General features: G+C 39.5%; 1 protein-coding gene across 1 annotated transcript in view; it reads left to right on the top strand.

Annotated features, from left to right (window-relative positions):
- Window positions 1-13,071, top strand: part of stim2b (stromal interaction molecule 2b) — a 50,294-nt gene that overhangs the window by 13,874 nt on the left and 23,349 nt on the right. The window lies entirely within an intron of this gene.

The following is a 13,071-nucleotide window of genomic DNA, read 5'->3' as shown; positions in this document are numbered from 1 at the left end:
TTAAATGCTTCACAGTAGAGTGCCTCTGAAAGGACATGTGATCAGATTGTTAATAACTTTGAGGATTAGGATTATGATGCATTTTAATAAGACAAAGAAATTCTTTATTTGTTTCCGTACTCAACAAATACTGTATGTACTCCAAGACAAGACAACCGCATTCACCATTTGTGTTGGACACAGATGAAATGTGGTTGCTTTTAACCCATATGTGCAGTAATAACACACCTACACACTAGTGAGCGCACACACTCAGTGAGACACTGAGCACACATGCCCGGAGTGGTGGCCAGCCTTTAATGCGGCGCCAGAGAAGGTTAATGGCCTTGCTGAAGGGCCCAGCAGTGGCAGTTTAGCAAACTCAGTACAATGTACAGTATCACAATCCTTGCACCGGAGGGGTAGTCTAACAGTGTTTTGTTGTACTCTACAATCCTGTATTAGTATAATTACAGCAGTTCACTGTACAGTACCTGTATTAGTATACCACAGCACCTGTATTAGTATAATTACAGTAGTACCCAAGTTCCATTGAACTGAATTTACTTGAAGCACATGTTTCCGTAGTCAGACGCCAATCAGCTTAAGCCAAGCTTGGTAAAGACTAACAGTTTCAGGGCTGATATTTTGCACTTTGGAAATTTGGTTATGCATCAATAATAGCACATAGTGTACGGTGTACTGTACGTACAACTGCATGCCCTGAAGACATTTAGGCTAGGGATTAAGGAATTAAACCTGGTTCTGGACTCTAATTTCCTTTCAGTAGACAACCAGGAGGCTGAGATGTCCAGCACCATGTACAAGAAAATGATATTTGATATGAATCATTACATTTTTTGTTAAGTATTTTTTACAGGGTTACAGGATTATTATTATTATTGAGCTTTGAGTTTGACACTTAAATGTGCTGGGTCAGGTTTGGGTAATTTATAGGCCCAAAATATTGAAATATGGTATTATTTAGTGCTGTGTCAGCATGTAGTAAGAGAACTATATATTAATATATTTTTTACTTTTTAATTGTAACATGTTTTAATGAATTACCTCAGCTGTATTACTTTTGTTAGTCTAAAATCAATTCATTTTTAATATTTGTGCTACTGCTGGCCACAAATATGCTGCTATGTAAAGTCTAGTCTAATCAAGATTGTTTGGTTAGCTAAGTAGCTTGTAAGCTAAACTGTATAGAAAGCCAGAGTTAGCCAGTTACAGCAAGCTACAGTTAGCTAGCCTGTCATGCACATGTTAACAGCTCAATTAAAAGTAAGGTCAATGTCAATTAACCCGTTAACACTTCGAGGCTTATTACACACTAAGGTGTATTATTCAGTAACAGCAGGGACATCTGTACAAACTGGTGGGGCTATTCTCTAGTAATAGAGCGCCACAGGCTCTTTTAGGGGGTTAACTGACTCATTGTCTGGTTTGTTACTGTGACACCATCACACACCTAATGGCTGTGCTTCACAAACTGGCTGTGCACTGTGGAAATAGCCCAGCAAAAAGACCAAACAGGTTCAACCCAGCCTTTGGGTAGACAAAACAACCCAGCAGTTTTTGTTTACTGGGTTATGGGTTAAGTGATCACACCAGTATCAGGTGCGTTAATCTCCTGACATATGTAAATATACATGAACATATGCTTCTTTGTATCACTCATTTGCATTGGTCACTGGGCTAAAACAGTAATGGCAGTATAATGGCCGGATAATGGTGTCCTAGGCCCCACGGGCCGGTTTTGTAAGCCTGGGTTAGACCTGGTTTTGGACTAATCTGTAATACCAGTGGTGATTCACCATTAAACCCCCCCCCATTTATTGTAGGCACAGGCTGAATCTGGATCTGAAGGAGTCAGATTGAGTTATCCTGCAGTGATCTTTTAAAATGACAAGCTCAAGAGGGCTTGGATAAAGTTCACGTGAGAGAGAGATGGAAGGGATAGTCTAGCTGAGCGAAATAGCTCTACCATCTTGTTTCAGGGACTTTCCCTCGTAGAGAGAGTGAGAGAGAGAGAGCGTGCAAAAGGGGTGACAGGTGTGGATTTCTCTTTCTTGCTCTGGGTGTCTCATAGAGCAAGGCTTATGCAGCCCTCTCCTTAGAGGCCTTGCATAACTAGAGAGAGAGAGAGAGAGAGAGTAATCGTTTCTGACGCTGCGGAACCCATTGAAACTGTCAGTGGGGAAAATAAATGTAATATTGAAGTGAGGCCAGTCTCTTAGCGCACTACGTGTCTCCTACGAGTCAGGCTGCATGGCGGTGGAATCAAAAATGATTTTCCCACAACTCTGTTAGGATTGCCTGAGGCTCCATTCTGCATCAGCCGTCCTTTTTGCTTTGTAGAAAATGATACAGACAGACGAACCTCAGCACTGAATGCAAAATGTCTGTGCTCGTTTTTTCGTTGTGAGAGGATACGATAGTCCTGCAGAGCCACGTCCTCATTCGGGTTCTTGGAGACGTACCATTGGAAAACCATTGGTCTTTCCAGGGAAACAAATCTGTTCCGTGAAAGCGTGGACTGTAGTTTTCCAATTGTAGGGCTTTATAGAAACTCTGGGGAACCAATTTTTTGGGGGTGTTTGGGAAGTGAGACGCAGTAGAGCACCCTTTTACTGTTATGACCTGCAGAAAATGTAATGCATTGCCAGACCTTCAGTTTTGGTGGGATGATTTTGATTGTATACTGAACTGCATACTGATCCCAGTATAAGAAAAATCCCTGGATTCTGAGAATATCATTTTTAACCATATAAAATGCTATCAGCAAATGTTTTCAGTTATCAGAGCTCTTTAAAATGAGTCATGACACTTTTCGTATCTGCCCTAGTGTGATGGTCTTAACTATTAATAAACGTGAGTGTATTTTTGCTGGTTGTATGTCTAGATGAGGTGGCTGTACTTACTGTAAGCTGTGACACAAGTCTAATCCATTGCTATGCTGCTAACATTTCTGTATGTCCGGAAAGACAGGTGTGTTCTCAGTGAACTTACCTCTGTGTCCTGTCCGAGTTAGGTTATACACAGCTCTGTACCTTTTAAAAGATGACCTCTGTGTGCTCCCTCACTCTGTCTGGTTCTGTCAAACAAATTATTGGCTGGTGAATAGCTTCATTCTAATGGCCTATTGTTCGAGAACAGAGAAAGACAAAGGCCAAGGACACTTGCTTGCACATACACACACTTAGTAATCTGACAGTCGATGTAGACAGTAACCCTCAGAGACAGCCAAATGCCTCAGCTCAAACGCGTCGGATGAACCTCGGCTCATCTAAACTGGTTGACCTTCTCTGTGTAAAAGTCTGTAAGAGAGGGTTTTCTAATGTGCTGCAGAGCTAATGCTTACCCAGCATGAAAATGACTAAAGATAAAGCAGCTATCAGGTCCAGTAGGTCCAAGCAGGTGCCTTTTTTCCCCATACAAAAATCACTTTTGATTCCCTAGAGAATTGTACCGTGTGGACAAAAGTTTTGGGACACCTGCTCATTCATTGTTTCTTCTGAAATCAAGGGTATTAAAAAAAATGAGTTAATCCTGCTGTTGTTGAAGTTTGTCTCTTCTATCCTAGGAGAAGGTTAGTAGATTTACTGATGCACCCTATAGCAGTCCTGCTGCTCATGCAGTTGCAAATCACACCAGAACTGTTTCCTGACTGCCAGGAAGTCAGACCTCTTACCAAGGAAGTTCAGCCTAGGCAGTGGAGAGCAGATACACATCAAAGCAGGTCATTAGCTGTCCTACTATAAGGATCTACTGGTCTGAGACCAGTTCTTTGTCTTTGTTCTTTGTTGACCATGTGCTCATATGATTGAGGCCAGACTGCAGTTATTGTTACTACTGAGTTATTAGTGCAGAAGATGTGGAGAAAATGAAAATGAACTCACAGTGAGAGGGGGTGGGCCCAAATTGCTGTCGCCTAAATGGGTAGATATATACGATATATGGACAAAAGTATTAGGATGCCTACACAAGGAGCTTTCTAAACATCTCATTCTTAATCTAAATAAGGAGTTTGATTATAAACCTGTGGCAGTGGGGCTGAATTAAATATCTAAATTCAGTGATTAAGAGGAGTGTCCCAATACTTTAGTCCATATAGTGCATGTAAATGTCTTTGTGGTCTCCAAAAACTATGAAATTATGTTTTTAAGCCTATTTTGGGGTCAGTGGTGTGCTTTGAAACTTAACTATGTCTTTCATGATACAGGTCCTTAAAAAGGATTCTGTTGCTGGCTGTCGGGAAGCAAATGCATGATTGCAATTTGCCTTTGAAATGATGCAGGTACCTCCAAAGATACCTGTCTTCTGACATATTTGAACATCCCAGGCTAACCTACCATTTGTTTTCCCCTTAAAGCCAAGCGTGTCATATTTAATACATATATTTTCTCTGCAACATCATATATATGATATGAAAATTATACAGATATTCTAGAAATATACAGAAAGTACAGAAAATAAAACCAGGTTTCTGTTAAATGTTGGTTATTCAAGGTTAAATGGGATGTTTCCTTATTTGCTTTACTTTTTTATGTATTACTTTACCTATCAGTCCTAAAAAAACAAAAAGGCAAGAATCAAGCTAAAGCAGAGGTGGGAAGGTGAGTGTTTTCCCTGCTTTAGTATGCCTAATAAACCCGGCAGTTAACAAATGATTTAAATTAGGTGTGCTTGAGCAGAAAAACCACCAACCTGTACTGGAATCAGGCCCTGGGGACCTGTACTGGAATTCCCCACCCCTGGGCTAAAGGATACTGGTCTATAAAAATGAATTAGCACAAATTATGAAGAAATGCAGCATGTGGACTTCAGGAGCCAAAAAATGACGATATTACTGCACAAGTTCTAGCAATGATAGAAAAATAAAATGCAGTGCCTACATGCTTTAAGCAGGTATCTGAACATGTGCTTGTACTGCGGTCAGGTCCTTTATGAAGTAGGTGTTTCAGTATTTAGACTACTTGTTACACGTATGTTGTATGGCTTGGCAGACAGTCGGTGTTAATGGTGTCTGCTTCAAGCCAGTGTGAGGCATGACTGTAATGCTTCAGCAGTCTCCAGTGCTCTTGTTGTATGTTGCTCTGCAGGCCTGGCCTGTTTGTCTTCTAATGTGCAATAACGGTACCGCAAACACCATGCTGTTTATCAGTCTGAATACTTCTGTAGGGTCACAGTCTGGTGACCCTACATTAACGTCACCATTTATTGAGGCACAGTTCAATTGCTTGTGACCACATGAAGTCATTTATTGAAGACTGAACGGAAGAATCCCTTTTTAGCGTAACAAGCATAACTTCCTTAAAACAAATCCACACTAAGAAGTGATCCACCTTTTTAGTAAACAAGACTTTTGCGAGCTCTGCAGACTCACTGGGTCACAGTCTGAGACAGGCTAAAACCCGCTGTAATTAAGAGAGATGTGGCCTGACAAAGCTGCAGGATGAACAGCCTCTCATGAGCAATACTCTGAGAGGAATGACCTTGTTTACTTAGACCATGTAGAGAACATCCTCTTTCCTCGTGAGCTCGAGCTGCATGAGGAAGCAGTTATGCTCTAGAGCTGGTTCTTCTGATCTGAGATCAGGTTTGCAGCTTATATTTCGTCAGTTAAACTTTAGGTCTGGGTAGAGGGTGTAGGTCCTGCACCAGTGAATAAGAACGAGGAAGGAAGGTGATACTTTAGCCAGCTGCAGAGTTGCGTCTGCCTGGGACAATACTGGATGACTTTTACATGTGTATATATAAGTGTGTGTGTGTGTGTGTGTGTGTGTGTGTGTGTGTGTGTGTACACGAATATGTTTGTGGTTGTTTTTGCCCTCACTGTCTTTAACTCATACCTCGGAAGTGGGTAGCACCTACCATCCACAAGAAAAAGGGGAGGAGGGAGAGTATGATGAGGAGCACATTTGCATGTGCAATAATTTGCATGTGTAGACCCTGAGTTAGCAAATTATGTCCGTGGTCATGTTTAACAGAGTACTTTTCTATATAAAGGCCTTCTACCCCTCTAGCCCATGCCTGCCATTAGGCACAGTGCCAATAGGTTCATGTTTATCTGCTCCAGAGTGTTCTGTTCTATTGACAGTCCTTCTAGTCTACAGAGACTAGACAAGCTGTGTGTGTGTGTGCGCATTTGCACATCGGTTTAAGCAATGGGTGCAACTTCAAGTAGCTAAATGCTTTTGCCTGCTTTTTAACCTGTTTGGAAATGACTTAGCTTATGCCAGTCCAGGATTTATTCTTTTTGCTACTATGCTCCCTTCTACAGTTGGGGAGTGTTATCCAGCAAGTTTGCTAACATCTCCAAGAGGTCTAGCTAGCAGCCAAAGCTCTGTGGAAATGGGCTGACCTTGCTTCTGATAAATGCTTCTCAAAAACATGGATCAAAAGCTTGCAAAAGTTTATCTCACTTAGCCTCGTCAACATGTAAGAGCCTTACTGGGAATACCGAGCTAGCTTCCTCTTATAGCTAGTTGATGACCCACAGTCATTGGTGTTGTGCAGCGTTATTCAATTCTCTGCAAAAATTGCGTAGTGCGGTAGCAGGTGTTTTGGGGCAGGCAGGGCAGTGACGGGCGCTATTCACAACTTTCGTGAAAATAAAGGTGCTACAGTGGGTGAGTGATGCCATAGAACTAATAGGTCACTAATAGGTGGATCATGGTCTGGGTCCAGACTTAGACACTGTCCTATCTGTACCTGGAGCTGGACCTGTAACCGATAAACTATTGATAACCGTTTAGCGGCCCGGGAAGCTCACAGACCAGTCACACGTGTTGTAAAAATCACATGTGCCGCGTCTGATCTGTCTGATCTGTCTGATCTGCTCATTATGATTTGTTATTTAATATCTGTCCCGTTCACTTGTAATTTGATTTGACATTCAGTTGTTGACTACATATAATGTTGATATAACTACTAGGCGACATCAGAATATTTTATTAAATTTATTAAATTCCCCTGCCGTAGAAGAACCACTCCCACATCTCTTTACATCGCTGCATGGCATAGCTCAAAGACCCCTTGTAGCGCCTACATTTGTAGGGGTCTATTACGAGTAAGTAGAGCATCATCATGATTTTGAAGCTGTTTTTAATGTACAAATGCAGCATAATGCTCCTGTAAGATGGTACTGAGGGTTCCTCCAAGAGTTAATGTTGAGGGCCAGTCTGAGTGTATGAGTGTATGGCAGCCTACAGGGCCTGTGTAGCAAAGGAAGTGTGGTGCTTTTGCATGCTTCACCTTCATGTTTCAGTGTTACAAACATAAGGAAGTAGTAAACAGGAAACCCATGAAGTGTGTGTGTGTGTGTGTGTGTGTGTGTGGGGGGGGGGTGGTGGTGGAGGTAGTGCAATTAAATAATGATGGACAGTTTTCATGCCTCATTAAACCTTTTTTAATTGCTTTTTTTTTCTTCTTTCTCGCGCTCATTCTCCTGTTCCCTCATTCTCTCCCACCGTCTCGCTTTCTCTCGCTCGCTCTCTCTCTTTCTACTCCTCAAGGCTATAGTTCCTTTACTGTCTCCTGCTACAGTAATTAAGTCAAAGTTTCCCCATTTGCCTTGTATTTCCCTCTCTCTTCTCTTTGGCAGTCACTGGCAGGCAGCTCATCATCGCTGATCCCCACATTCCTGCTGTCCTCTCTAGGCTAGCTGCTTCTCCTTTTCTGGAAGTTTTGGGCTTCTGGCTTGTGGTTTCTGTCAGGTTTTAAAATCGGTTTTGGTCTTTTTTTTTTTCTTCATTCAGTTCTGCTGTATCATAAGCAGTGGATTAGAGGTGCCCCGTTGACAGAGTCCAACAGTGCGCCTTTTTTGGAGCCAGAGAGAAAAAGAGGTGAAGAGAGTTTAACAGTTATTATGCAAGTGGGAGAAATTCCACACACACACACACATTTTCCTTTTCCTTTTATCTTTGTATGTTAGGGCCCATATCCTTCTTTTTCCTAGTATATCATAATTCCAATTATCTTACTAAAAACGGTCATAATGCGTTTTTAACTATTTCTCTTTATCCCTTAGAATTACTCAGGCTGTTTCTGTTATTTCTGTTTTTTTTTTTGTTTTGTTTTTTTAGAATTTATTTAAACATTTCTAGTATTATTATTAAATTATTTGAGTTCTTATAGCTTGGTTAGCTTGTTTTATCGATGTAGCTTGTCTCATTAGCACAACATGGCTTGGTTTATTGCTTCAAAATGTCTCAAAATCTTACCAGAAAACAGCTCAGTGAGGAAAGTTACTTGATGGAAGAATTTACCTCAAAGGTTGCTACCTTTCTGTGTTTATTGACTATTATAGAAAAGCATTGCTTGCAAAGAACTCAACAGTGGGTCCACACTCCAAATCCACACTCTCAAAGCTTATTTATTTGAGAGAGATTAGATAACATTCAGCAAAACTGTACACTGTAAATGTGCTGTGCATGTGCTAGCACAGGCCCGGGCCTGCCATGTTACAAGGCAGCTATTGAGAAAACGGAGCAGGCAGGCATACCATACAGTAAATACTTTCTTTACATTGAGCTTTATTTAGCTTAAATGGTTTGGTGTAGCATCTCTGGAGTCCCGTGGCTGAACTTGAGGAGGTAGAAAAGAGACTGAAACCTGAGTGCTTAGGACTGTATGCGTGGCATCCTACAAATGCACTGTGCCTCTTTGAGGTGTTGCTATGTATGTTGCTCTGTGAGTGAGTGGGTGTTTGTGTGTGTTTTGTACTAATGGTTGCTGACTGATGTTCCTGTTGTAATTCAGTCATTAACTTTAGATGTGCTGAAAAACACAGTAGTTAGATCACGGTACTCAATTAGTGTTTTTATCCCTAATCAATGGGCGGAAAAAACATCCGGCCAAAACTGGCCACCATTAAGCTGCAAGTGTTTGTATATGTGCCTGTATGTCATTTGTACTTAACTACATCATTTATATATTACTTTCATGGTAGGGTGAATTAACTTAACTTCCCAAAAAAAGGCTATGGGCCGCCGACGGGCCTAAAGCTTTAGTTACAGGGCTTTCTGTGTTAAGGGGTAAATGTTGCATGTTTTTGTAGTACAAGCACTCAGTGGATAATAAGGACGAATCTGGTTAAAAAACACATGAACATGATTTATTACTTACCCCAGATGCAGTCCAAGACATGCTTGATATTTGCTTCTTTAGTTTACAACTGGTTGCTAACAAATTCTGGACTCAGGACTGTCACCAATATACCACTATGTGAGTAAATAAAAAGCTACCTTGATTTGTTATGTAAGCAAAGCATATAATACCTGTATAACCTTCTACACCCTAGGTAAATATTTCAGTTATCAATCCTGATGCAGAATTAGGTATGAAATATTTGGTAACTGGTTTACAGTATATTGTGGAGTCCCTAAGGGTTCTACTTGGGGGCCTGTGGCATAATTATGACAGTAATCCAGAACAATTAATGAGATGGGAATTATGTTAGCAAGTTAAAACTGTTGTCTTTGATGTAGGCCCCGTTGTCAGCCCAGGTCTTGCAACATCGGGACTCTTTCAGATGACGCTGCATTAGAGTCTTCTGGTAAAACCTTCACTAGAGCTTTTTATTTATGACAGTTACAAAGTGTGGGCTTAAATACAGGGTCTTAAGGGGTTTCGATTGGCATGTCTTTATGAATATACAAGTGTTTGTGAACAGTGTTTGCAGTCCTAGCATCTCCAGTCCACATACAGGCCCATACAGTTCACATGGTTAAAGTAAGAAGAAGCTAAAATATCTTTTATCTTCTAATGAACTTGTGCAAAGCAGATGTCACAGCATACACTAAAGAACTATCTACCTCATGACCAAGTCCTCAAATCTGCTGACCCATCTTTACGAACATTAACCCATACTGACCTTCAGATGCTGTATGCTCATGTAGCCTGCTTCCCCAGCTCCCAGCCTTAGCAAAGCTATGGTAGCAGGGTGGAGGGTATGTTAAGGCTACGTGTTGTGAAGGGAGGTGTTAAGTGTTATGAAGCACCTCTTCATTTTTAAAGAGCCCAGGTAAATGGACGCTGACTACCTTTTCATGGTGTTTAGAACTAGAATCCACTCTGCCGAATATCTGAAGTGCTGACCCTTAGCCCTTTCAGCCATGATTCCACGTCCCATTCTAGCAGTATTTGTGTCTTAAGGGCTGTTGATAAACAGAGACTTCCTAACCTAATTTGCCTTGGATGAGTCACTAGATTGGATGAGGCTCTGTCATTTCTGGGGAGTAGCCTACATCTTTCTGTTTATGTTTAGTTTGTCTGTCTACACAGCTGTCTTTCTCAGACTTAGTGTCTCTTGCTGCTGTCTCTGTCTCTCTGTCTCTTAGCAGACTTTCTCAAGGAATTGCTTGTTCTTATTTCATGAGTTATTTACTAAAACAAGGCTTCAGGTGACTTTTAGAGAAAAGCTCTAGATAGGTGGATGAATGTAAATGTGGATAAGCAGATAGATTGAAAAGTAGATGGGATGGGATGGATGGTAGCTAAATATATGGATGGGAGAAAAGATAGATGGGCGAGAGGTGAATGAAAGTATTGGTAGATGAATAGAAAGATAAATAGATGGGAAGATAAGTAGAGAGTGGATAGATAGATTGATCATCTGAGACTGATTGATCTTTTTATTAATGGGTCAGTAGGATCAGTGGAAAGATCCATGGGAATCTACATAAATGGATGAATAGATAGATCTGTTTTTCCATTGAACAGTCTATCTTTGTATTGATCAACTGATCTTTCCATTGGTTGATCTATTTTATAAATGGAATGCTAAACTGATGAATAGTAGATATGGATACATGGATAGATGCTTCATTATTCATTATTAGGGAATTTCAAGGTTACAATTGCAACGCACAAGACTGTGCAAATCATGGTGGTCTAGGAAAAGCTTTACAGATGTATAGGATAAACTCTGTGGTTTACAGATTGAATGAAAGTGAATATGTACACATTTTTCCTTCTCCTGTAAAGTTGTCATTTTGGAGATACAAGGTTTTGTTCCAACAGCAACAATAAATATATATCGACCCATTCTGAGATGATGCCGTGTTATATTCATTTGTTGTTGTTTTTACAGGCCAAAATAAGTGTTTTATTGCCCAGGTTTTATGGCCAGGAGCTGTATTTTCACACAGACATTTGTACCATTGTTCAGCGTAAGCAAACCACATCCTGACAGCCAGAAGTGTGTAACTATTTATAGTAGTCTCTGTTCTAATTTTAGCGCTTGTATTTTTCCCCTGACGTTTTTTTTTCCCTTTTTTTGGCCTTGGTGTTGTTTGACGTCTCTTCCCATGTGGGTCACTTCCTGTTTCATAGCTCTTTCTGCTGCTGACACGCAGAGATAACACATACTGGACAAAGTAGGAACTTGATCCCTTCGGCCTGACCGGGTATACCTTCATTGGCAAAATGTTGTTCACAAGACACCTTATCAGCACTGTACATCGTTCTGTCAAAGAAAGTATTGTACACTTCATTAAGACTCTGTAATCCTGTAAGACCACTGTAAGACTGTACTGGTAACCCATTTTAGAGGGCTATATACACATTTAATATGAAAAACTTTAGATTCAAACACTTAATATTATTAGATTTAAACTGTTTATAACTAGATTCAAACACGTTATTTAATCAGATTTAAACACTTTATAACTTTACATTCAGCACTTTATATTATTAGATTTAAACCGTTTATAATTTCAGATTTAAACACTTTATGTAATCAGATGTAAACACTTTGTATAGTCAGATTTAGAACACTTTATAAAATGTTATGTATCTTTATTTAATCAGATTTAAGCACTGTAACTTTGGGTTTAAACACTTCATATTGTTAGATTTAAGCTGTTTATAACTTCTATAACTTATAACTGATTATTAATATACCTTGTTATATAATCAGATTAAAAACACTTTACAACTTTAGATTCAAACCTTTTATAACTTTTATAACATTTTATAATTTTAGATTTAAACACTTTATTTAATCAGATTTAAACACTTCATTTTGTAAGATTTCAACTGTTTATAACTTTTAATTTAAATGTTTTATGACTAGATTCAAACACTTTATATTGTTAGATTTTAAATTCAGATTCAAACACTGTATCATCAACTGTACGCAGTCTAGAAAATCAGATTTAAACACTTTATATCAAGATTCAAATACTTTATAATTCAGATTCAAACAGCTTAACAATTTAGTTTAAAACACTTTTTACCTTTAGATTTTAAACATATGGGTCAGTTTTTCAGAAAGGAATTAATCCTAGTTTTAGACTATAATTTCCTTTCTGTGGAGAATCTGCATTCAGAATTCAGTGTAGTTCAAGCTTTACCCTGGATTGGATTCAAAATGTATAATGTTAGATTTTAACATTTCATAACTTCGATCTGACACTAACTTCACTTTATATCTTGACTTCTGACATGTGCTGACAGCACAGGACTGTCCTTATGAACATGCCACATTGTGTTCTAACTATGTTTTCACCCAGGTGATTGTTATGTAAATAAAATCCTATGGAAATGATGCTGGAGAAGGACTTCTACAATGCAAATATTATTATGTAAGAGGGAAACACATGCAAGGCACTATGCAAAAAGAAGGCATTTATGTACACAGCATTTACCTGCTTTTTACATGGGCTGTGCTGTGAGCTTCTCAGTTTGACATTTGTAACTTTGTCATTACCTTCTCCACAGGCTTGTAGTGCGATTGCTTTTTTGATTTGCATGAAGAAAATTGCATTTGAAGAGATTTTCATTTCATTTACAGCAAATTGCCATCTCACCAGTGTACCTGTGCTGAAAATAATTATTTCTATATGAGAAAGTTCTTTTGCAACAATATCCTATTCATTTTCACCCAGTCAGGTTTCTTCACCTGTAATATTGAGTTAAATCTGGTTAGAGTCTTGTTCTTCCTTCACATCCTCTCCTCTTAAATAAGACCAGGCTGTCGTCCAATCAAATTCCAGCACCATTTGCCATATCAACAGTCTGCAACTCAATAAGCGTGTCAAGACCTGTCAAAGCTCATGGCTGTAAAAGGATCCTACATCA

The sequence above is a fragment of the Salminus brasiliensis genome, chromosome 9 (assembly GCF_030463535.1).
Source record: "Salminus brasiliensis chromosome 9, fSalBra1.hap2, whole genome shotgun sequence".
Classification (NCBI taxonomy): Eukaryota; Metazoa; Chordata; class Actinopteri; order Characiformes; family Bryconidae; genus Salminus; species Salminus brasiliensis.
The sequence above is the reverse complement of the archived record's forward strand: the minus strand, read 5'-3'. Positions and strand labels throughout refer to the sequence as shown.